We start from the raw sequence: 24,347 nt of genomic DNA, 5'->3' as shown, positions 1-24,347 counted from the left end.
ATACAATACTGAGAGGATTGCAGGATTCTTTGTAGAATTTTCTCCACCGTTTACAAGTAGATTCCAGATAAGACTGCCATTATTTTTATGGAAGTGTCACATAAAACTTGTGGGGAAAATAAAAAGAATGACATGAAATTTACAATAATGTTGTTGAACTTATCTATACTCGAAAACAATAAAACTTGAAGGATAGAAGGTTTTTTCTCTCCTAATAATCATACATACAAAAGCACAAGAGTCGCAAGACTAAAGCAGAGTAGGTGTGAGCCAAGAACAATGAAATCAACGGCTTTTGACTCTTCTGGAAACCACTCCTTACTTAAGTGTTAGTTGCAGTAAAGGCCCCCATTCAATCGGCAGTCTCTTGTCTTAAACAACCACTTTAAACTAAGGTTTCCCATACAATTTGTTCAATCTGTAATTAAAAACCACCTTTACTTGGCAACTAAATATCACTTGTCTCTTGAATGGTTGCTCAAGGCAGGTTAAACTTAGACGTTACTGTAATTTTTTATATTCAGCTTGCTGTGTCTGAAGAATCAAACAACTGAAACACAGAAAGTTAGAGTTAGATATACGTGTTTTCATATCAGATTACAGGTACATATATATAACAAAGTTGCACTCTAAAAAGAACGGCTCTCGTTCTAATCCCACAAACTGTATTAACACCAGTTTAACTCCATTGACTTAACTGAAGTTACTCCTTATTTACACTGGTGTAACTGATATCAGAATCAGGCCCACTGTGTGTATAATATTTGATACAGTACAGTATCATATAGTATAACAGTGGTTCTCAAACTAGGGCCACCGCTTGTTCAGGGAAAGCCCCTGGCGGGTTGGGCTGGTTTGTTTACCTGCCACATCTGCCGGTTCGGCCGATCGCAGCTCCCACTGGCTGCGGTTCGCCGCTCCAGGCCAATGGGGGCTGCAGGAAGTGACGCAGGCCAAGGGACGTGCTGGCTACCCTTCCTGCAGCCCCCATTGGCCTGGAATGGCGAACCGTAGCCAGTGGGAGCCGCGATCGGCTGAACCTGCGGACGCGGCCGGTAAACAAACCGGCCTGGCCCGCCAGGGGCTTTCCCTGAGCAAGCGGCAGCCCTAGTTTGAGACCCACTGGTATAGAATATACATTTACAGAGGAGTATATCAAAACTATTAGGTTGTCCAGGGAGTCTCTGATTGCGTGATTCAAAAAAATTGCCCCCACATGCTCAGATTCCTTTGCATGCCAAGGAGATTTGCCACCCATTGTCTTGATCACTCTACTAGTATGTTTGCAGCCTATTTCTCCCCCCTTTACCTTATTTATTTAGGCCATGAGCCTGCAATGATCTCTGTGTCAGTGCAGAGGTCCGCTTGCCCCAGAGCTCACTGCAGGAACAGGTCCTTAGAATGAAAGCGCCTCAGGGTACAGATTGTCTTTTATTGTGGGTTCGTACAGCACCTCGCACAATGAGGTGCTGATTCAGACTGAGGCCTCTGAGTGCTCTGGACTACAAATAGTAAATAATAATAAGTCCAGTGAATAGCTTTTCTTCCATAACTGAGAAACTTCAATTTTCATTGTACTGCCATTTTAACAATAAAATTGCCAGCTGGCTACGGCTTTCATCTGCTGTTCAGCCACTTTTAACTTTAGTTTTCTAATAAACATGCTTAATTGGAGGCATTCGGCGGTTTTTTTCCTAGTTCAGATTTTTTTCTTAATGGAATATAAAAATTAAATATATCTCAGCTGGAGGTGAGGCTTTACTAAAATAAAAGATAAGTTAATTCTGCAGTAGGAACGCTGAACAAAAAGAAGAGACAGAAATAGTCAAAGTAAAATACCGCCAGCTCATGCAGGGCCTTTAAGATTTAGCATACACTTGCTTTTGTTTCTCTTAACTTTACCTTTACTGAGTTTTGGTAATTAACAATAGGAAATATTAAGAAACAGATCATGCACACACACGCATCATACTTCATTTGAACACTTATTATGTCTACTTTAGGATGAGGTACAACGTGGAGCTGTCAAGTGGTGCCATTACCATAGAAACAGGAATAAACAATGACACCCTCAACACATTAAAATGACCACTTTGAAATATCTGCATTCATTTCTGTTAGTTTAGTGTCTCTATCTATTATTTCAAGACATAACATTGGATTTCTTTGTGACCTCAAAGCATCACAACAGCAATCTAAAGAGTAAAACAAAAATCTACCAATAAATGAGTGCAGGTATCACTGATTACACTTCTAGGCAATATCATCATCATCATCATCATCATCATCTTATTCACCATTAGTTCACCATGCATATTTTACCACCCATGTTGCAATGGTGATCCTATATCTGGTTCACCTATGTACAAAGGCATCCAAATCTTTGTTTGCCAAGATGCTCTTTTGCCATACTCTCCAAAACTGTCACACGATCGGAGTTTGGCCAGTGACTTGTCCTTTTTGATGACAAGACAGAGGTGCAAGCAATTCAGATCTTTGTAGGTTTCCTTTTCTTTCTTGCTCTGGTCATACAGCATTGTGTGCCAACTTCCTTGCTGCAGAGATTGAGGCTTGTCTGTCTCTCCCAATTTGGCAAGATCTTGATGGTGAACGTCACAGTGCCCTTCAAGAACAGGACCCCCGCCTTCCACGCTGCCCAAGCTCGAAAAGTGGAGAAATACGCTCCTCTAGCTGAAACCTTGAGAGCTGGGGTTACGAGGTTCAGACACACATGCTGATGGTCGGAGCTCTGGGTGCATGGGACACCAGTAATGAGCGAATGTTGAGAGAATGCAGAATCGGTCAGCACTATGCTCGGCTGATGCGACAACTCATGGTGTCGGACACCATCAGGTGGTCAAAGGACATCCTTAGACATCAGCAATACCAGAAGAGATGAGCTGGAGTGCCAATGAGACGTTAGGAAAGTAACTGAAATACTTCCTTTATGGATTGTATTTTCTAAATGGACAATCTACCCTAAACACTCAATTACTGAGGGACAATCTTCACTCATTGCTGTATTTGCTTTCCACAACCAACTCTCCGTATAACTTTTCATGAGTGATGTACCCAAATACTTGGATGCTAATATCTAAACTGTATTGTTAAATGTATTCACCTAAATTTGGGTTATTGCTGATTATGCACTATATGTATCTTATGACTTTTAAAACAAACTTTGTATTTGTCTATAATCTAAGCTATATCTAGATGCACAGACACTCTTTTCTTAACCTGTGTACTATATAATTTTTTTAACATTAGCTTTAATAAAAATTTTAGCTCTGTTTGTTTTGACAATGGGGGGCATGGATCAGCATTCACTGTTGTATTCCCCATCAGTACTCAGCCAGGGCCGGGGAAGCCAATGATACAACCAGCAGACCAAAATTTGGTGATGAATCCTGGTCACGTGCCATCTAAGGTACACTGTGCATACCCTAAGAAGTTTTGACAACAATAAACACAGATTTCCTCCCCCCAACTATGAAATGGGGATGGCACAGTCACATTCTGTTAATGTTTGTGCAGCAGGATGTATGTTGCAGATGTCAGGAGTGAATGTGTCACAAATGGTATGCCCAGGTCTGAAGTGATGCTTGTCAGTTGTGCTGGGGGTGCTGCCTGTTTCAATCCACATGTAATCTATGTGTTCCATTTTTGGAAATTAGTGAACAGCAAGGATCAAAACATCTGTATTAGGTAACCTAATTACTATGGGTCCTTTGACACCAAAAGACACAAAAGCCACAATGGCATATGCAGCATGCAGAAGCGTCCTTCTGTCCACTTCCTCTTGAGTGTTGCAGAAGTCTTGGGCTTCTTCACACCTCTACTGGTGATGAACTTTGCACCACTGGAAAAGTCTCCAGCAAGAAGGAGTGTTTGTGTTGGGTGTGCCCCCATGCTCCCAGGTGCAATCTGAATCATATATTCACAGAGGAATTTTACAAGTGACTGTTTCTTGGATGCCATGTTTAGAAACTTCTTCCATGGAGGCAGGGGTCATCCATCAATTACCTGGTATTTCTTGCATTCAACCTTAGATCTTGCCCTGCACTGTCTTTCTGCATTTTTCCACAGTTACTGTTGTGATATCTGTCAAGGTCTTTGATTACAGAATTAATTTTGTCAAATCCTTGTAGGACCTGCCTCAAGTACACAGCAGCCAATTCATCAAATGTGTGGAATTTGTCTCTAGCCATCATTTGTATGGCAGCCATGGCATCTCTGGCGTTCCCTGTGGTTTCTTTGTTGAATGCTTTTAGCTCATGGATTCTTTCAGCTCCAGCTTCCAGCTGATGCCCTAATTAAGCCTTGTCTGCTCTTCTCCTTGTTTCATCAGCATGGAAGAGGGCCATAGGCACAGATCCTAATGGGTGACTAGGAACAGTTGCCACTGAAACATCATCTCTGCATCTTGCTAAGGGCAGGGCTCTGTGGAAAACAATTTCTGAACTGATAGCTGCTGTGACTGTCCCTCTCTTGCCAGACTTAATTTGCTCAGCAAATATTTTGATGCCAGATTTCTTAACTGGCCTGGAGAAGCTACGTGTCCCATCAGAATCAAGTGAACCTCTCACAAATCTCACCATTTGTTTTTCACCAACATCTGCTATTTTCATCCGAGACTATTGTACATCTGATGTTACATAAAGTCCAGTAGATATGTTGTTAAGCATCTTTGGCTGTAATTCTGGATCAAATGGGTTTTTCATATTGTTGATGACATGGCTGATAAGAGCTAGAACATGCTCTTCATCCCTCTTTAATGCAGAGGCAAGGACTTGTATGTGGACTTTGTCTTCATCACTACTTCTTGTTAGGCCACTTCTTTCTCTGACAGCTTTTGCATATTCATAATAGGAATATGTGTATTATCATCTCTAACACATGCTGACCTGTGCATAAGTGTCACTGAATTGAAAAGCTAGCTTCTAGAATATTTCAAAGGCTGCATAGGCAACTACAAATTAAAACCTTCTAAATGCTACCTTGTATATACAAAAGCTTACCAATAGAGAAGCATTACAATAGGAATTCACATACATTTATATCTTCCCACTATGCAGTACAAACCGTGGGCATGCAATCTACTGTTACTAGTGCACAACCTTCACTATGTGTGCACTCTGGTCAGGAAATTGGTATATTGCAAAATGTTCATAGTCACCATTTTTGCCAGTGCTAAAAGGCTTCATTTCTGGGGGGGGGGGGGGGGGGGTGTGTGTGAAGCTTGCCCATGCAAAACCAATGCAAATCCTTTAATACACTGTTGTTTGTAGCAACATTGTTCTTGTTTGACCAATAAACACCACATTAAGGTGTTGAAATTAATATAAACAGTAACACGGGTAGTCATAGTCATGTTGTAGTGTTCCTGGAACTGTGCAAAAAAATGACACTTTTATTTTGGATACCATTGTTTCACCTTACCTACGGGCTTATGGTACCATTTGACAGCTCCACATCATACCTCATCTAACAGACATAAAATAAGCTTTCAATGGTATATGATGGGGTATGTGTAAAGTGGGTACATTAAACTCCAAAAATATGGCCCTTTTTGGAGAACTGCTGCACGCCTATATAGATCCCTGCAGAATGATATAGTAGTTCCATTGGATAACCAGGCAGTGCTGTGGGTAGTTTGACTCTTTTCCTCTTATCCTGTGACCATGCTTCCACCATGTGGGTGGGGGAGGAGGAGGCAACATACATTTAACTTGTAACCTAATAAGGACCTGATCCAGCTCCCACAGAATTCAACACAGAGACTCCCATTGACTTCAATGGGAAGAGGATCAGACCTTAACTAAATAAAAAGAGCTGGTATTTAAGAGTATTCAGTTATTTTAAGTTAAAAATAATGGCAGTTCCATTATGAAAATATAAAAACCCTCTAAAAAGCATCCTTCAGATGGCTTAATTTTTCTTACACTGTGTAAACATAGGTGCTACTATTGGTATTCCTGCTATTTATCCCTTTTTCATATAATGAGTTTATAGATATGAGAAACTGTCTAACACGTCTAACTAGTTCTGACTAGTTCAATACTGTATATTATAAAACGGCATTGGGAAACCTCGTGTTCTCACTGGCCAACAGTAGTGAAGGTATTTAGCAGCTATGGTCCTGATTCTCCATAGCTTCACTCCTGCTTTATGCTAAAAATCAATGAAGCCACAGGACATAAAACAGTGTAATACAATGTTGACTCAGGTTTTACATTTGAGTTGGAACTAGTTTTGTTTCAAGCCGCTTCACAAATATCAGTGTGCCTCCAACAAATAATGGATATTGACCAGGAAGAATTTTCTAATTATATTCAATTAGTAGCTATTATATTCAATTAGTAGCAATCTGATCACCAATAAATGCTGGCTATGTAATCTTCTCTCCAGTCAGGTATCTTCTTTCCAGCTTCCTCCCTGTTTCCTGTTCTCCCTTCTTTCTACTTTCATCTTCCCTGCTTGACTCTTCATGCTCTTCACCTTCCTTCCCCTAGCTCTGTCTCCTTCCTCCCACCTGCAGATGCATGAGCTTGCCTACCCTCCATGGGTTCTCTGATAGCAGTCCCATTATCTGTTCAGGAAAGGTCTCTACTCCATAGGGACAAGACCTCTGACTCCTCTGCCAACATACACACCAACCACGTAATTCCTCCCTTCCTTTGTTTGCTTGTTTTTTCAGGAGAGGACATACTCTGAGGCTTTCATTTTGAAACTACATTTTGAGGTGGAAACATACTTGAAGAAGAAATAAAACCATTTCTCTTCATTTTTTCCTCAATTTTTTCAAAGGGTCTTCAGTGTGTGCATGTGTACATCATGCTCGGGTGTCGCCATTTCTCAGGGGGTTGCACAATATGATTTTGGGCATAATTGTCCTCAGGGAACATGGACAGTCTTAAAACAATTTGATCTCTCCCTACTTCCAAGCTATTTTATAATCAAAAGCAGAATCTTATTCCCTTCATCAGCACTTACAAAATCCTAAATCTGTTGTTTGACAAAATGTATGACCCCACTTAAATTGCCCTTCTTAGAATGAATGTCAGCATTTTGGCCCTCTGTGGCGTATGTTATGGAAGACACTGGTAGGCCAGCTTGTTTAGTCATACAGCAAACTACGGTAAGGACCCCGCCATCGGCAGAGTCTGAACCCCGGACTTTCAGCTTGCAAAGCCCAGACCTGTAATACATGAGTTAAAAGGAGTAATTCCATTAGCTGGCAGCAGCAATAGGCTGTTATCCTCTGTGCAGACAAGCCACTAGAGGATGAGCTAGGGCAAAGAATAAAATTCTACAGCAAAAAGTAAGATTAGTGCTGCCAGATTAGTATTCACTCGTAACACCACAATGGCATAAAGACCCCATATGCAGAGTTGGAACTGCCCCACTGCAATGGGGATACCACTGCCAGTATAGTATGCAAACCATCAGTATTACCCAGATAGGTGGGGGAATATGAATGTCTGAAAGGTTTCTGTTGTCCCATATGGTGGAGGCCACATTATCTATGGCTTCCATATCACGCACTCTCTCTTGCTCAAACCAGGTTTATCCGCCCCTTGCACTTCCCTGGCCTATTGATGGAATGGTGAGGCCAATTTGGGATCTTGTAACCTTAGTGGGAGTTTTGCAAGATGTCTGCAAGGGGGGGGTGTTCTGGCTCCATGTTTCCCATCTCCATGTTTCTTTCAAATAAGTCTATTTTGGAGAAGGTACCATTTCATTGTCCTGTATCATTCACTGCTTTCCTTCTCCAGATCTGTCCTATATATTGCAATATTTGCAATTTTTCCAAATGTTTAACTTCCACCTAGTGGGTTGTGCATGGAACCAGAAGTCAAGAAACTTGAGTTCTATTTACAGTTGCCACTGAATTGCTGTCTGACCTTCCATAAATCACTTACTTTTTGGGGGGCCTATTTTCCCATCAACAAAAGTGGGGATACCGATACTTACCCACAACTGTAAAGCACTTAGAGATTTTCAGATAAAAGGTATTATGTAAGTGCAAAGTATTATTAGTAACCATTTGAACATAGGTCCAACAAATCAATGTATTTGATAATGAAAAACCTGGGGCCCAGAACTCGCACTGCAGGGTATAAATAACTCCATCCTGTGATGTTACTCATATCAGGTCCCTGTAATATTGTTCTTCCTCTAAAAGATGTTCCCAGTGCTAACTTAACAACAAGAACAAAATGGGAAACTATATTTTACCTCTACCAGAAATTATGCCTAGAGATTTAATTTAGCATGCACTAGATCAGCAATGTTCTCTGTCCAGTAATGAAGTACTATGTTGACCTATGAACTTGAGCAGTTGCCTGGAACTGACTTTCACTTTAGGAATGGTTATCATCACAGCATATGTACCACTGAAATCTAGTCTTGTTGCAGCAGATAGAGTGATTGTCTGAATGTTCAAGGAATGTTCAAGTTAAAATGATCAACAAAGTTCTGCAAACACTGACTTCATGATTCCATAATTAAATCACAGGCAAATGTAGAACAAAGAACCCCACAGCAAGCTTAACAATGTCAAGCTCAGATGGATATGCCAATTACAAGTAGCCAGTTAATATTGCTAAATATTACTGAAGTTAAAAAGAAGGAAATTAAAAGAGTAGAATTAAAAATAAACCTGCCCTCACTGCAGGATAGGGGTGGGGATTTGTTGTTGTTGTTGTTGTTTTTTTTAAACCAGTGAGGTTAAAAGAGGGTGGCTAGCTTTTTTTGGAGTTCAGTGGGGTGCATAGTAACTCATTTTGAAAAAAAACTCTTTGGTCCCTTCCAGTCGTAAGGACAACAGGTTTGGGCCCAATGTTTCTGAGAGCATTCAGGTTAATACAAGTTCTAAAACTTTGATCCAAGAAGTGTCAGAGAAAATGTGGTAAGCCAAAAAATGTTGCCACCATATAAATCATGAAATGGATTCTGAAATCCTTATTCTTCCTTACTCTGCCAGTAGTCCCATTGAAGACAATGTTATCAGAATCTGCACATACACATTTTACAGAAAAAATACAAGGTAATGCTTTGATTAAAAAATCCATTTCTTTGACTAATTATATTACGTTCAATAGTAGCCCAGAGAACCATATGATGAATTGAACCTACTTTTGGAATCATGTTTTTCCACAATGATTTGTCAATAACATGAAATGGAATTCCAATTGAACACTGTGTGAGATATACTTAAAATAAATAATCAAAGTCCCTTATTTACAAGTGTTGTCTCTACCACCAGCTACAGATTGTTTTAAAGATTACTAAAGAGAACTGAAGGGAAACGTAGGTAAATTCAAGTCCTGTGCTTGAGCAATCTTTTAAAACAGCCAGGCTTCATTCTTCTACAATAGTGAGTTCCCAACCGTCAAAAGAGTGGCTTTAATTTTTTATTTCAATTTTGGATACATCCTAAATGCAAATGATGGATAAAAAAAACCCCATCAATGAATAAAGAAAAAGGTGAAAATAAAGTCAAGGGAAAGGGATAACATGAAAAAGGAGATTCCCCTCAGCACTGCAGGAGCATTAATATATTCTGCTGGAAGACTGAACACCACAGCGCCTGCTTATATTTAAGAGGGTTGGAAAAGCTAACGACAGAATCAGCAAGCTTACAAAAAACATTTACTACTTCTTTTAATCAAAACATGTAATCAGAAGGCCAGAGTGATGATTACCTTCTTCTTTCAGTGTAAGTCACTGAAACAGGCTGTTAGCTGGACTTCAGCTCCTGTCTATGCCAAGGACAATGTAAATATTACAACGCTGAAAAGGTATGGTCAGGCATTACCCTTATTTCCAAATAAACTCTTCTCTGTAGGCTGGCCTGTTGCTAGATTACAATGGTTGTCTAAAATCAAGATCTATTCACTGAACTCCATACAATGTGAGACCCACAGAAAGAAACATCCACCTTTTGTTAAGGACACCTTTATTACCAAGAACCTTTTAGTAATTGTTGAGTGTAATTAGTTATTCGGGGGATGCTGCAAAAGGCTAAAGTTACCCTTACTAGAACACAATTTATTTAGATTATTTATAGGCTGCTGTATTGTTAGCATTCATATATTTCTTTGTTTTAAAAGTAAAAAACCATTAAATCCCATAAAAAGCCGAATATTTCTACAGTTGGCTGCTAACTGAAATTCTTACTCCTCAAGTGCCATGTGTATCATTAAATAGGACCTAGAGAAACAAAAATAATTAGAGCAAGTTGATCGAGACCGAGAGAATCTCTAGTGTTTGAGAATGAAGAGCGGGCCAGTATTCTGAGTCCCACCCCACCCCCAGGTATAATGATGCCCTGATAGCACAGCTCTGCCCAGGATGAATGTCCAGTCGGTGCAAAGTCACAACCCAATTTCATTTAACATGCAAGGCAGGTGCTTTTCCATCATCCCCACCACACATGCTGCTGGGCCCGTACAGAACATTTTACATGTTTGGATTACATTCCTGGGGGAGAAGGAAGGTAACTGCCTAATAATGCAGCATGCCTCAGAACTACCCGAGCCGGGAGGGCTGGGGGGGGGGGGGGGGAACTCTTGTCCTTACAGGGGCTTCAAAAGGAAATGCATAAACTTTAGGGGGGGTGCATGCCGGATTAGTGTAAAGGGGGGAGGGACGGGGCTACCCAACAGGAGAGCGTGGAGACTAGGCAGGGGCAGAATGCGGTTTCTCCGCGTGTGTGCTGGAGCTGGAGCGATCTCGCCTTCCCTTTGTGGCCAGATCTCTTCCCTCGCCTCCTCCCTGTGGGTATCCCCCCTCCCCAGTACGGCCTTTCCTGGCTCTCCTTTATCTCCGCTGCCCATTGGCTCTGTCTCCGGCTCCTTCTCCGCGCTGCAAAGCTGCAACTCACTAGCGAGCGCGCCGCACTGAGGCTGCGGCGGCCCCAGCACTCGCCTTGCGTCGGTCTCTCGCCCACCGAGGCTTTTCCTGACTCTCTTGATGAATCCCTCCTCGCCCGCACACACACACACACACCCCTCGGCTAGCTCTCCCCTGTACACACATGCACAGACGCACACAGCAGCCACTGGACATTCAGGGGTCAAGCGATCATACGAGAGAATGAGGGGGAGCCGCAGAAATCTCAGCGCAAAGCAGCGATGAACAAACAACGGAGGAAGGGGAATTTAGAGGAGATGAGATTTAGGGAGCCACCGGAGGGGAAGCCAAGAATTCCCAAATCGCCAAGGCGGCGGGCAGCAGGGCGGATTGACACTGGTAAAAGAAAGTCCCTCATACTGAAATGACATACCAGAGTCTGGGCTGGAGCAGGAAACGTGTTGGTTACTCATGGAGATTGAGCACACACCGCAGAAAGATTCCCCTTATCCTCCCATCTGAACCCTAACATCCGCGATTCAGTCTCCTCTTGGTAACTCTCGCTAAGATGAACCTCCCAGTTCAATTAATTTGCTTTTAGTGGAGGGAGAACCTGCATTTTTTTTTTTTTTTTTGGTTGTTCCACTGTCGAGTTCTCCCCTGGGGAATTTTAACTACTTATCTTTCCTTTTTAAATGCAAATAAAGGCTTTTGTGGGCAATTTTCCACAGGGCTTTTCAGAAAGTGCTATCAGGAGATTTATTTTAAAACAGAAGGTGGGTGTTTTAAAACAGTTACCAAATATATTCCAAACATGTGCACAACCAACAAACTCTTAGATATAGCGATGCAAGTAGCTGCGAATATCAATATTCACGGAAGAAAGCAAACATATGCATTATAAAAACTCAAAAGGACGAGGGGATTGCACAGAAAAAGCAAAGAGATCAGCCCAGCTGCTCTGAAAAAGAAGTTATTGGTAACCCATAGCAAATGCTGTGGCCTCAAACAGCTCACCCTTACCTTATCACTACTGCTCGTTTGCACCTGATCTGCAACCATAAGTACTTCGACGTACTCAATGTGAAGCTAAATTGATGGTTGAATTTAAGCAATTTCTTCATGCGCCTCTTTTATAGGCTCAAAAGAAGAATGTTATGACTGTCCTCTTCGGTATCCATTCGCTCCCCAAAGAATTCCCATTTTCTTGAAAGAGGCAAAATCATATATATGTCTACATACAAACGGGTACTGTAATATATCCAAAAAGGGGGGGAGGGGGAATCAGAGAGGTGTCACTACAAACTTGGCAAGCAAGACGTATCCACGGATTTCCTAGCAGGAATGCAAAAAAAAACCTGATGCAAAATACAAAATTCCCAGGGAGATTTAGAAGCCAAAACGCCACACTGGAGAAACGCGTGAAAAGAGCACAAACGGGATGGTTGGATAAATCTTTCCTAGCTATATATCCGTCAGCAAAGTGAGCAATCGCCTCCCAAATCCGAGCCAGTGCAGCTGCTGCAGTTGAGTTGCTTTCTCTCTCCCCGATGCTGCTGCTGCTACCTGTAGACACACAGACACACACACACACACACAGGGACCCACAGCTGTGCAACATGCACGCTGCTGCTGCCTGTGCAAAAACGAGGAGCAGGTTAACCAATCAGCAACGTGCCTCCCTTTCCCTTCCTCCTCTGCTCCCTCACAGTGGGGCCTGGATTCTGGGGGGGATCCCGCGCGTGTGTGTGTGTATGCGTGTGCGTCCTGCTCGCGCTCTCTCTCCCTCTCTCGTGTCTCTCTCACACTCCCTCTCTCCTGGCTCTAGACTTGGCCAGCAGCGGAGTGGTGGCAGCACTGAGGGTGAAGGGCCCAGACGTCAGATGTGACGTGCACCAAAGACACTGAGATGCACGTGAGTGAGGAGAAGCAGCAGCAACAGCGGCTGAAAGCCTCTGCCACTGAAAGTTTCCCCAGACCCGTTGGTCTATCTGACCACTTTCCCCAGCTTCCTCCCCCTTTATTTTTCCAGGCTTTAAACGCAGGAAACAGGACCACCAGGACAGGGAAGCCATACAGCATGATGGGAGGCTGGGGGGGGGAGGGGGCTACTTCAATTTGTCCCCATCTCTAGCCCTTTCTCCCCCTCTAAGTTCAGGAACAGAGGTTGTCCAACAGGAAAACACATCAGCCAGCCAGTCAGTTTGTCCAATATGGTGTATTCAGAAAGAAAAAAACAGCTCTACTGATCACCACCTCCCTTCCCTTTTTCCAATTCTCTAGCTGCAGGAGCGCGTTAAACAGGCAAGAAAGCCCATCACTCACTATGACATATTCCAACATCAGGCTCTTCCCCGGCAATGCCCATTGCTAATGGTGGTATGTGTGTATTACATGTACACCCGATGCCCCACCCTATAATGACCATAATCAGTTCAGTTCCACACGAGTGCCCGAAACACCAGGCCTCATCTTTCCTACCTCTTTTTCTAGTCGCCGTTGTACTGTCTGAGACTTTCTAAGAGCTTTATCCATTTTAATTAATGGGGATCCACAGATCCTCTGGTATAGTATTATCATTGCCCATAAACCAAATTTTACAGGTGGGTCGATGGAGACCGAGAGGCTAGTCACACAGAGGCAGTGGCAGAGCTGTGAATGGCATCTAAGAGTCCTATCTTCCAGTCTTGTCTAATGCAGGCAGCTGCATCAGAGCAAAATGGGCCCTGGTGCCACTTTAGCCAGTAAATTACCTTGGTATCAGTGCAAGCTCATTTTATACCAGTACAGTACTTCCATAGTGGAAGGATTGTACCACTGGTGATACATTGGTGTTATGACCCCAATGCAAAAAAATCCCAGGATAGACAAGGGACAAAGTCTCTTGCTTTAACTACTATTATTGTTATAGCTTCATAAACATGCATGATGCTGAACAAACAGATACAAGAGAGTCCCTGGCCTTGAGAGTTTACAATTTAAGTTAGGACATGACTTCAGTGAATAAGACATTGGGGATGTCAGGGCAAAGGGGAAAATAATGAATGCAAATCAAGAATAACAGCAGTATCATATGGTACTACTTGATGAGCCCGTAAGACCTCTACATACCCCTGTTTGAGAACTACTGGCTTAAGATATGTCTACACTGCAGTGTAAGCCCAGCAGGCTTTGAACACAGAATCAAGCCACCCACCCCTTTCCATTTACACACAAATTATGCTAACCCAGCCTGAGCCCAGACATCTACACTGCAATTTGATAGCCCTGGCCACAGCTGGAGTCAGCTGAGATAGACCAGCTTCCAGTGCTTTATTGCAGTGTAGACATACCTGAACAGGGAAGCAGAGACTAAATCCTGCAGGCCCTCGAAAACCACTCAACACTTTCTTGTGAAAGAAAATGTGACACAGCGTTCCTTATTGAGAGAGACAGGTAAACCCAACATCACAGCCCAGCAATTCGTTATATTGCTGGATTTTGTGTGTAAGTGTGGTCTATCTCAAGAGTGTGATTTCGAACAAAGCAAAGTAGGGGAGGAGGGACATAAGGCTGAGCCCAGCAAAGATTCCTCACAGTTCCTGTGTGAGACAAGCATGCACAAAAGCTATTTATAGAAAGGGCAAAATATCACTGCTGAGAAATCGGTGCAATTGGATGAACAGATGGAGTGAAATGTTTTATTCTTTAATAGTAGTGCTGGATGCAGAGCAGCCTGGAAATCCTGCAGATATTCCAAAAGGTATCACACATGGATGTGTTCAAGTATGGGATTTTTTAGCGCTGGAGTCCATGTAACATATGGGGTTCTAAAGCAGAAATCTGTCCAGCAATCCCAAAAGTTTGGGGCATGGAAATGCCTTTTTAACAGCCATACAAAACCTTGATTTATCACCAGGAGAAATGTACATGACTTTTGAATATATGAGCACTCTCTCTTTAGTGCCTGTTTCCAAGGGCTGCGAAAGCAGGTCCAGATTCTCCCATCTGCTGTATGGCATTGAGGGAGGCAAAATGAGCCTGTAGAGCCCCAAATACATGGGCTAGTGGAAGTAGTACCTCTGCTATACTTCCCCAGTCTCAGAGAAATGGAGTCCCCCAGCCACTACCCTGCCCCACTCATAAACACACATAAGAAGTGGGTGGTTCAGGCACCTGCAGCTTTGTGGTGAGGGGACCTACATGTGTGGAGGAGAGAGAGAGAGAGCTGGGGAGAAGCTATTCTACATGGCATGCTCCCCCCCATGCTGTGTGAATTTCTCCTGGAAATCTGCATAGTTGTTACTGCTGATGGAAGCAGCAGTATCCCTCCTTCACCTTCAGACCCATTTGAGAAAGTAGTAAGTTGCAGATACCAGAGAATCCAAGGCAGTGTTGCTTCTCTAAGGGAGCTGTGAGACAGGTGCCACAAGTACTCCTGTTCTTTCAACATCCTGCCACATCCTTGGAAAACTTTACTGAATTATCTTTAAGTGTCTTTGGGGTCCATTGGATTAAATGAGCAGTTTATGTATTACTATGGACTGGGATTGTATGTAACCTTTGTACAAAAACCCAGCCTTCTGAAGCCAAGCCCTGAGGAGAGGGTGATTAACTGCTCCCAGAGACCGGAAATCAAAGGGCAGAGCTGTATAAAGAAACAGGCTGATGTGTCCAGGCTCAGTTCTGGTTCTGAATTTGTAATCACGGGGGGGTGGGGGACCCACAGTTGTGGGTTTTGAAGGACTGACACCTACCAGAGCCCAAGTCTGGAGTTAGGGTTGATCTTTGATAAGCTTGTTAGTATGTGTGTAGGTTCTTTTATGCTTTTTAATATGTTGTCTCTGTAATGCTTTCATATTAGGAATAAATGTGCTTATAAAAAGCTGCACGGTAACTTATAACTGCGGACAATTATGCTATACATTTGCCTTTCAAGAGAAAGCAAATGGCAGATGCTGGTTGGTTAGGAATACTATACTGTAGGCAAGGAATGGTACTGCCTGGGAAAACCCCAGTCAAGAGGGACACAGCAGGGCCGGCCTTAGGATTTATGAGGCCCTGTGCAGTATTATTAAACTGGTGCCCCTCTGCCCAATGGCAGCCTGGGCTCGCATGTGAATTTTAGATAAGGGTGGGCTTTTGAAGGATTTATTTTAAAAATTATATGTCTAAAGATCCAAGCATTTAAGGCTAAAGATGAATACTCAGATTGTGCATCTAAAAATCTATGCAAGGATTTTTTGAGATACGATTTTATCATCTTCAGCAACACACTCATGAAATGTTTTTAAAGCAAATTTTAAACTAAAGGTCCTGTAGACTAATATGTTCTGAGTAAATATTACAGTAATGCACAACTGTTTTTGTCAGTAAATTCAGGAAGTGACAGTATATACCTGGGGGTTGGCAAATGCCCGTTAAATGGCTTCATTACCACTTGAGTGGCTCTTTAACAGTTTCAATGTTGTGCTAATAGGTCTGGCAGGCTCTCACCTTTGAGTACTAACTAGGTCCCCTCCAGAGGAAGACTCGCCACCAGGTGGGAGCCTACAGGAAGGGTCAGAACAGGGATAGGAAGCGGTGGAAGGGTGGACAGTAGGACCCAGAGGTGCCCCAAATTTTTGGGTGCCCTATGCAGCCATGTATGCTGCGTAGGGTGACCAGATGTCCCGATTTTATAGGGACAGTCCCGATATTTGGGACTTTTTCTTATATAGGCACCTATTACCCCTCACTCTCTGATTTTTCACATTTGCTATCTGGTCACCCTAATGCTGCGTATGCCTAAGCATGGCCTTGAGAGACACAGATCTCTGCCAAAGATGGCTGGGAGCTGCAAGCCTTTCAATAGGCGTCCTTGGTAGACCATGGAAGGGAAAGATAGGTGCAGTTGCCCTGAACTGTGACAAGCCATGCTGCCCAAAGGAAGAAGGGCATTATGAGAGCTGCAAGGGGTCGAGGCGATACAAAGGCTACATTTTCTGAAGCAGTCACTTGTTCGGGGTGCCCATCATGAGACATCCCTCCATCCAAGTACTTACATGATCCTAATCAATCACTGTAGTATCTGCATGCATAGGTGTTTCAAATGGGGCCCCTAGACACATAAGCACCCAAAAAAGTGTGGCTCTGGCTGGTTTCAAGAGCTCATCCCACATGCCCACAGCTCCTTCTTCATGATCGCTTAAGCCCTTCCACTTTGAGTTTCCCCAGCATGTTCTCTTCAGTGGGGGGAACTTTCTGGAGATTTCTATGTGGTTTCTCCACTCCATCCATCTCCTGCAGGTTTTTCTGTGGGTGGAAGATTGAATGCAAGGCAGTTGCACATATCAGTTCCTCCTTTCATCATGAGGGTGATTCGTCAGGTTTAGCCTCAGGGGTATTTCTCATACCTTCTCTTTACTTGTGATGACGAAACAGGATTGTAGACATTTTCAAGTCCTTCCTAGCTCCTACACCTCTTCCTGTAGATTTATATAGAGAGTAAGAGGCTGTAATTCAGCCAGTAGCTAAACAGCTCACAAGGACAACATAAAGTCACTTTATTAACACAAATTTAGCCCTCCTCAGGCTGTAATCACAGTTCTCTGTGCTAGCCTGTGGGTCTTGCCAGGTTCTTTAACACTCAGAGAAACCTTGCTAGAATTTATACAGAATAATGGGAAATAATTGCCTGTTTTAATGTCTGAAAGAGAAAGAGAGAGAGAGAGACTTCTAAACCTAATGTAATCAGCCCTGCTTTATGAGACTGAGAAAATGAAGGTGCCCAAAACATGACAAAGAAAATGATATGCACATAAGTAGAGGGAAGAAAGCTGCATAATAAAGCTGTCTTTTGTAACTGTCCAAAAGAGACTGAGAAGGCTGAAAATGAATTACTGGAGAAACAGACTTACAAAGAAAACTGTCAACTTGTTTAGTTCCCCAAATTCGCATCCTTGTGCAAAATGATTATATAAGGGGCAGTGTGGTCCAGTGTTATGGTGGGAAGGGAGGACGAACTGAAGATCAGGAGACCTGAGTTTCGTTCCTGTCTTTGTCACCGACTCAGTGTGTGACCTTAACTTTTCTGCCTCTATAAAAATAGGGATGATAATACTCACCCATCCTTGTAAAGAAGAATTTTAAGATTCTTGGTTAAAGGAGCTATATAAATGCACATGGAAATATTATGCATATGGTATGGTAAAAATTCCAATCCGGAGTGCAAAGCTAGACTCTTAAGTTAGTATAAGCACTAAAATAAAAATGGTTCGACTTTCAGAGGTGTGGAGCATCTGCAGCTCACATTAACTTCTGTGGGATTTGTGGGTGCTCAGCACTTCTGAAAATAAAGTAAAAAAGTTAATTTAAGTGCCTGAAAATGGATTTAAGAGTAAATTTAACAATTCAAGTTTTATCATTTTTGTCTAGCTCTCTAGATCTCATTCTCTGTGCATCTTCCTGGAGTCATTATTCAGCCAAAACTTTCACTGGCTCTACCAGGAGCAAAGACAATGGGCATTGAGATCTAAGAATTCTAGAAGTGTGTAACAAAATGCTTGGATTGTTAAAGACTGAATTTTCAAGCAAGATTGTTTGTTTTTAAACAATAAGGTTTCCCCCTCCCCCACCCCCATTTAAAAAAAATATAAGCAGATGCCCTCAAGAATTAAATTCAAAGCCTAAAAAAGCTGACACAGTACCTTTCAATAAAAATTATGTATAATATGGTACTAAAGGTGCTATATAAATATAATAGAATATATGGGGCATACTGCTTACTATAACATTCCTGCATTTAGTGCCTACTGCTTTAAAAGGGTAAAGATACTTTACTCCCTTCTGTTATTAACATGGACATAGCAGTGTTAAAGGGCTCTTATTGAGTAACCAGAAACCATTCCGTAAAGAGGAAACAAATGCTGATGTGTTGGGATTCTGGTGTGATTTGAGGTGGCTGCGCTTTTCGCCTCACTGCAGTTGTCTCACCATCACTCTTACTTTTAACCTTTATATGGAGAGCATAAGAAACACTCATGAGCATTTGGTGTATGTTAACTCTCCTTAAATTCATGAATCTCCCCATAACATTAAATAATAGAGTTGCATTTACACCAGTAGCATCACCGAGCCAAATATTAAGCAATGGATATGGGTGTTAGAAGAAACTTCTGTTCAAGGAAGATTTCATGCTGATGTAAATCAGGAGTAGTCCCACTAAAGCCAAATGAGCTACATGGATGATAAACTGAATTAAGTGCCAGCGGCCAGATTTTTAAAAGGTATTTAGTGATGACTAAAGTATATTCTCATCCTTCACATTTCCATGCTTAGGGCCCAGGCCTTTGTGCTCTCGCTGAATTATTTCAGTGGGAGTTATGGGTGTTCATCACTTCACAGGACTGGGCCAAATGTGTGGTGACTTATGTGTACAATTACTCACACAGAGCCAGTTGCTGCTAATGAAATTTTGCCACTGATTCCGATGAAAGCAGGATCGGGCATGCAATGAGATCATTTGGGGCCAAATCCAGAGATCTTATTCAGGAAAAAGATACCATTGACTTCCAAATCCAGCTCATGCCCCTGGTACTTCAAACTGGCCAATGTGAGGGGAAGAGGCCATGGCCACACTTCTTCCCCACCTCCACATAGGTGGCTAGCAGCACTAGCCTTGTAATTAGGTGAATTTGACACACCAAAGATGCTCAGACACAGATGCAGGAGCTCAGGGATAGGAGGCATCTGGAACCTTCATACCTCTTACGCACTCACAGCAGTCTGGCACAATCTAGCCTGAGCATCTTGTGGCTCATTTAAAATGAACACAATTTATCACAGTGTTTCATAACTACTGTTATGTTTATGATATGGACAATCAGATTAAATGATTGAATAGCTGAGTTTATTTATAATTAAGCTTAAAAGGCAATTTGATAGAGTAGGATAACAAGATGTGGTAGAATAATTCATATATTTCAGTTTAATGTTAACTGAAAAGCAGAGTCGCTCTCATAAACACCTCAGAGGCAGAATTATGGACTAACTCATGTAGAGGGTGCTTTACAGGTCAAAGCTGAGCTTCATTAAAGGTACAGTACAGCATAGTCATCATTGCACTTGTCTGATTGTAGCTGGCTTGTGGCAAACAGAGGGTTTCATTCTGAAGTGCCAACATTACATTAAATAAATGTATTGCTTATCAGCCCAAAGAATTACTGTCAGTTATTATACGAACATCCTCCACAAGCATCGCAGCTCACAATCAACATTTGTAAAGCTATTGTTCGATGTTAAAATGCTATATAACAGTATAAGCAGGCAAACAAATGTACCAGCATCCAATAGTTTTTGCAAAACATACATTAATATTAGCTTGACTTAAATGTATCTTCAACCATAACATTAATACGATACGTTCAAAATTCTATTTTGCACCAAATCAGATATCTTTTTAATTCAGATGAATAAAAAGGGACCAATCCAGCACTCCTTATTTAGGCAAAACTTCCATTGATATTAATGGGAGCAAACAGCACTCTAGATTTGTAGGTGTATTGTAGGAACTTTAAATTACTTTATATTGTTCTTGAATAAAGAAGCATTGTTTAAGCAGCATTTGAAAACCCACACATCAGATAACAGAGGGAAGAAATCAGATTTGTGATCATGAAAATTAATGGATTTTTAAACTACAATCATTGAAACAAAACTGACATACATATAGTTTGGACTAGAATATTCAACACAGAAGTGAAACAGATTATACATTATTATTTTTTAGGCATTTGCTACTTTCTCAAATATTTTAGTTGTCAAGAGTCTCATTTCTATATTTGAGACTACTAGTTCCACTAGGAAAGATGTATGATTGTCCTTAAAATGTATCTGACATTGCTATTAACACTTTAAACTGGCCACTAATGCACTTGTAGTTTCATCCTTTTAGAAGACCTGACACATGAAGAAACTCTGCACATTCAGAGTATTACTCTCTAAAAGCACATGTGGAGAGATTACTGAACCAATAGGGACGTGTTTTTTAAAATTTCTATTCAAGTTGGCTCAGTAACTGTACATTATTATTATTAAAATTTTTGGGGTTGGGAGTGTTTGTTTTAACACCTTTTCTGAAATCCATACATAATTTAAAATTAAATTAAAATTACATACTCATGAATACCTACAATTTTTAAGTATCAGGGGGTAGCGTGTTAATCTGTATCCACAAAAACAACAAGGAGTCCAGTGGCACCTTAAAGACTAACAGATTTATTTGGGCATAAGCTTTCATGGCTAAAAAGCCTCCCTTCTTCAGATGCAGATGAAGTGAGTTTTTTTACCCACGAAAGCTTATGCCCAAATAAATCTGTTAGTCTTTAAGGTGCCACCGGACTCCTTGTTGTTTTTGTACAATTTTTAAGTCATCCTCTTCTAAGGCTATAAAAAGTGTTAGTATTTGAAAACGTAGGACCCAGTTCTGTTCTCAGCGATGCACTGTAAATATAGAGTAACTCCACTGATTTCAAGGAACACCCTGCCATGACTGAACCAATTTTCTCTCTTACTGCTACATTATTTCTTTCAAATATTTCACTTCTGTAGCTTGCTTTCGTTAATTATACTTCTTATTCGACCATACTTTGTGGGCCTCTCCAGAGTCTGTTGCAACAATAGTGGTTTTGTGTATCCTATAGAGGCAAAATCTGATAGAAAGGAGAAGAAAAAGAAAGAAAAAAAACACATGAAACAAAGCCAGATAATCAACATTACGGACCAAAATCCTCAAATCCTTACACTGACCAAGATCATCCCAACCTACAGTAAAAGGAAGAGGAAGCTCAATAAAGGAACTCTCCATGACAAACCACTCAGAGAATTCCTTCCTTGTTGTTCGATGGAGATGGTAAGAGTTTATATCCAGCCTCACAGAAACAGGGGCAGGGTCCCATCCCTTGTTTCAGCATGCGTCCAGGAATCCAGAGTAGGTCAGGCCAAGAATCCCTGTCAGGAGACTCTGCAGAAAAGTCAACATGTTATTTTCCCACAGAATTTCTGTAGGGCCAGAGAGGAGCCTAGTTTCCACCCACTCCCCACACATGGACACTGGTCCCAATTAGAGGCATCTGTGGTGAGGTCATGAAGGTGGATGACCACACCATTCTACCCAGGTGGTGGGAGATCCACACAAAGAAGGTCCTTCCCATGTGCATCTCCAAAGTACTATCTGGGTCCCCATTTTCATTTAGTCCTTATGGGGGCAAAATTCCTATTAACTTAAGTGGGAGTCTTGCTTGAGTAAAGACTGATTTAAAATTGCTTTAGGACTTCAGGATTTGGTTCCAAGTGAGTGTGTACATAGCTGAACACATTTACCACCTTGTTTTTCAGGTCAGACCTAATGACAGTAGCTAACGGCACGGTTGGGTTTCACTTGTAGGAATTTTCATTTATATCTAATGACCAATTTTACCAGGTGGTCATTGATGATTAAGGTGAAGAAATGTTCATATCAAGGGCCAAATCCTGCTTGCACTGTGCATGTGAGTAGTTCCCTTGATTTCAGTGGCACCACTCACATGAGTGAGGCAAACAGGATTTGGCCCCACAAGCATCAGCTCACTGCTTAGATGAAGAATGGACATATCTGCTATTTCAATACATTCTTTACCATGTGTAGTGGCAGTTAAGTACTACTGAGTTTACTAGGCTATATCGAATTATAAGAAGAAATGCCAGGCTAGATTCACAAAAAGGATTGACAGATTTCAGAGTAGCAGCCGTGTTAGTCTGTATCCGCAAAAAGAACAGAAGTACTTGTGGCACCTTGGAGACTAACAAATTTATTAGAGCATAAGCTTTCGTGGGCTACAGCCCATCTGAAGAAGTGGGCTGTAGCCCACGAAAGCTAATGCTCTAATAAATTTGTTAGTCTCCAAGGTGTAAAAAGGATTGAGGTGCCTAATGCCACTTGGCACCTGAATCCCACTGAGATTAACAAAATGCCCTCTCAACTGCCACTGAACCCTATAGGTGCCTAAACTTGCTCAGCATCTAAGTTTTTGCAGTAAATATTCTCTAGCCACCTATGTTTCTACCTCTGAGCATGCACACTGCAGCTCTGGGCCTAAGCCCCAGAGCAGTGCACAGACCCCTGGTCTGTCCCCCTAACTTGCCTGTGGGGCCCGATCCTGTAAGTGATCTCAGGGCTCGCCTCCTGAATCGGACCCTTTTAGGTGAGCTTGCACAAAATGGCTGGGTGACAGAGGGTAGGAACCTCATCCCTTTTAGCTTAGTGGCGAAGGTACTCTATGGGATATGAGAGACCCCCTATTCAAATTCTCCCCCTCCCTCTTCATCTGAGGTGGAGAAGAGATTTGAACAGGTGTCTACTACCTCTCAGAGGAGTGCTTGTCTAACCACTAGGCTATGAGATATTCTAACATGGGCCTCCCCCGTCTCTCCACTAAAGCTGCTCTGGTTTGGATAAATAATTAACAAGTCACTGCAGCAGGGGTACCGGATCCTGGGTCTCCCATGTGAGTGCCTAAAGCACCAGGAGATGGACTTATATATTCTCTTTCTCGGGGACTTCAGTGGGAGCAGAATTAGGTCAATGCTGAGCATTTGAAAATCCCACCTCTTAGCTTTTAAGAATTCAAAAGTTAACCCAAGAAAAATCTCTTACCAGGGCAAAAGTAAAGACTAAAACTAAAGTGTGTTGTTTATTGTAGGGTGATCTTTTGGGCAGAATAGATGTATGTTCTCTTTGGGGATGGGATGTTGATTTTCTTCTGATCCTTGACTCTAACAGGCAAGTTGCCCCTTTATAATTAATTAGGATTTGTTATCTTTTGCTAAAGTGCCTAGAGATCTTCCAGCACAAGTGCCAAAAAAACCTGATCATGATTGGTTTCCCTCTCCCCTTCAGCTCCCACCCAACAATAACCTTATTTCCTTTGTGCACATCAGAAAAACAAAAACGCTGTACCATGAAATTAACTTGTTGTGATTCCCTAGCCATCGAGGACAGGACAAGAAGCAACGAGCTTAAATTGCAGCAAGGGAGATTTAGGTTAGACATTAGGAAAAACTGTTTAACTGTAAGGGTAGGTAAACACAGGAACAAATTCCCTAGGGAGGTTGTAGAATCTCTGTCATTGGCGGTTTAAGAACAGGTTTGACAAATGCCTGTCAGGAATGGTCTAGAGCAGTCTTTTTCCAATGACTGAAACATGGACCGGCGCAGGTCCCTGAGATCTCTCTGACACAGGCAACAAGCCGGTCTGTGGTATCAAAAAGGTTGATAAACACTGGTCTAGAGAAAACTTAGTCCTGCCTCAGTGCAGGGGACTGGACTAGATGACCTATCAAGCTCCCTTGCAGGCCTACGTGTCAATGAAAAGAGAAACACAAGACATTTCACAAGGGTTTTGAAGTAGCAGAAAAGCTGTAATTGTGAACAGTAACTTAAATGAGAGCAGAGGGAGCCTTGTGCTTTCAGACAGGGGAAGCTTCATTGCAAA

At 42.0% G+C, this 24,347-nt stretch overlaps 1 protein-coding gene across 1 annotated transcript in view; it reads right to left on the bottom strand.

Annotated features, from left to right (window-relative positions):
- Window positions 1–11,944, bottom strand: part of NLGN1 (neuroligin 1) — a 578,187-nt gene extending 566,243 nt beyond the window's left edge. Inside the window, exon 1 of the mRNA XM_034780940.1 lies at window positions 11,881–11,944. The gene's annotated coding sequence lies outside the window, so the exon portion shown is untranslated. The remainder of the gene's footprint in view (window positions 1–11,880) is intronic.
- Window positions 11,945–24,347: the final 12,403 nt, after the last annotated feature.

Source organism: Trachemys scripta, chromosome 9 (assembly GCF_013100865.1).
Source record: "Trachemys scripta elegans isolate TJP31775 chromosome 9, CAS_Tse_1.0, whole genome shotgun sequence".
Lineage (NCBI taxonomy): Eukaryota > Metazoa > Chordata > Testudines > Emydidae > Trachemys > Trachemys scripta.
Note: the sequence above shows the minus strand (reverse complement) of the source record. Positions and strands in the feature narration are given on the sequence as shown.